At 37.1% G+C, this 2194-nt stretch overlaps 1 pseudogene; it reads left to right on the forward strand.

Moving 5' to 3' along the window:
• The first annotated feature begins 886 nt into the window (after positions 1 to 886).
• Positions 887 to 1815, forward strand: LOC135320023 (olfactory receptor 4C16-like; annotated as a pseudogene).
• The last annotated feature ends 379 nt before the right edge of the window (positions 1816 to 2194 follow it).

Genomic DNA, 2194 nt, shown 5'->3' on the forward strand with positions numbered 1-2194 from the left:
GAATGTATGAACTTTCAAGTGATAATACCTACCTTTAATTTATATGTAACCTGTAAAACTTTGCATCTTTTAGAGGATGCTTTTCAGAAATTGGAGAAAGAAAAATAAAAATGGGGATATTTTAGTAATTATCAACTACTGAGAAACATTCACTTCCTTACACGAGTGTGTGTCAAATATTAAAATATCATAAGGGTGTTTAAAAGTAACTTGTGTTTTATTTAGAGATTTTTAGTACTTCCTCTTTTAAGCTGTCATATCTGGGAAGGAGTGTACAATGAAGTGGGACATATATATATTTATAAGAATATACATTTCTATAAATAAGTGTATCAAATATATGATGTAAATATCTCTATAAAGAAGACATTTTTTATGGGATGGGAGTGGGCTGTGATTTTACATTTAGATTATGAACTTCCAAAGGCAGCCAGATATATCCAAAATGCCAACTGATACAACATCCAAATATGGTTCCTAGAATATTGAATGTGGAAAAGTAATAAAGTTAAAAAAAATTGAGCCAAATTAATTTTACATTCATTGAATTAGCAAAATTAACCAGAATCATGTAAAAGCCACAAAGAGTTGTATTTGAAAAGTGCTGTAGGAAATGCAACACTCACAAGCTCATTTGAGACTCATAAAGCCCCTATGATGTGGTCATTACAAATTAAGGAGCAAGGGATTGAAGTGACTTATTAAGAAACTACAATTAAATTGTCCATGATGAGGAATACTTATTTTGCTTAAAATATTCTGTAAAATCATTATCACATCATGAATTATTTATTATTATTATTATTATTATTATTATTATTATTAATTATTATTATTTTGCAGATAATCCATTTCACAGTCATCCCATCTCCTCACTCATGAAATCATGCAGCTGAATAATAATGTGACTGAGTTCATTCTGCTTGGGTTGACCCAGGATCCCGTTAGAAAGAAAATCGTATTTGTCACTTTCTTGCTTTTATGTCTGGGGACACTGTTGGGTAACTTTCTGATTATTACTACTATCAAGACCAGCCAGGCACTTGGGAGTCCAGTGTACCTCTTCCTTTTCCACTTATCCTTATCTGATGCCTTTCTACTTCAACAGCCCCTAGAGTGAATGTGGATGCCCTTTTGAAGAAGGCCACTATCTCTTTCAATGAATGTATATAGTCCAAGTCTTTTCATCCCATTTCTTTGGCTACCTGGAGATCTTCATCCTTATCCTCATGGCCGTTGACTGCTATGTGGCTGTCTGTAAGCCCCTTCACTACATGACCAACATGAGCCATTGAGTCTGTGGTGGGCTGATGGCCCTGGCCTGGGTGGGGGCCTGTGTTCATTCTTCAGCTCAGATTTTCTGTCCTTGAGTTTGCCTTTCTGTGGTCCCAATGTGATTGATCATTATTTTTGTGACCTGCAGCCTTTGTTAAAGTTTGCCTGTACAGACACCTATGTGACCAACCTACTCCTGGTGTCCAACAGTGGGCCATATGCCAAGGGAGCTTTGTTGTGCTGATGGCCTCCTATGTTGTTATCCTGCATTCTCTGAGAAGCCACAGTGCTGACGGGAGGAGAAAAGCCCTCTCCACCTGCATCTCCCACATCATCATGGTCATCCTGTTCTCTGGTCCTTGTATGTTTATATACACACGCCCTGCAACCACCTTCTCCGTGGATAAGATGAGAGCTGTGTTTTATACACTTGGAACACCTTTGATCAACCCTCTGATATATACTCTGAGAAATGCAGAAGTGAAAAATGCCATGAGGAAATTGTGGAGCAAAAAGGTGATCTCAGATGACAAAAGATGAATAGAAGTTTCAAACTTTTCTTCCATAGTTTTGATTGTTCTAAAAGAAAGCCTTAGAGAATATCTTCTTATTGTAGAGTTACTATAACCCTAACTAGAGGCATGAGAATTAGTTTCTTTAGGAAAAAGGCAATGTAAACTCATATGCTGGTTAGTGTTGGGTCAGTTTTATGTAGAAGAAGACACAGCACTAGGAAGAAACAGTCCTGTAAGACACACTGCCTTTGATGTTCTCTTCTATATTCTCTGCCTCTCTATCCTGACTGATAGCACGGTGGTTTTGATCAATTTTCCATGTGCTTCTTTGTATTGACTTCCAGTGTTCTCTGTTTAGAGTTACACTTCTATAAGCTCATAGCCACAGCCTGACAGGTTTTCCT

This window comes from Camelus dromedarius, chromosome 35 (assembly GCF_036321535.1).
Source record: "Camelus dromedarius isolate mCamDro1 chromosome 35, mCamDro1.pat, whole genome shotgun sequence".
NCBI classification, from domain to species: domain Eukaryota; kingdom Metazoa; phylum Chordata; class Mammalia; order Artiodactyla; family Camelidae; genus Camelus; species Camelus dromedarius.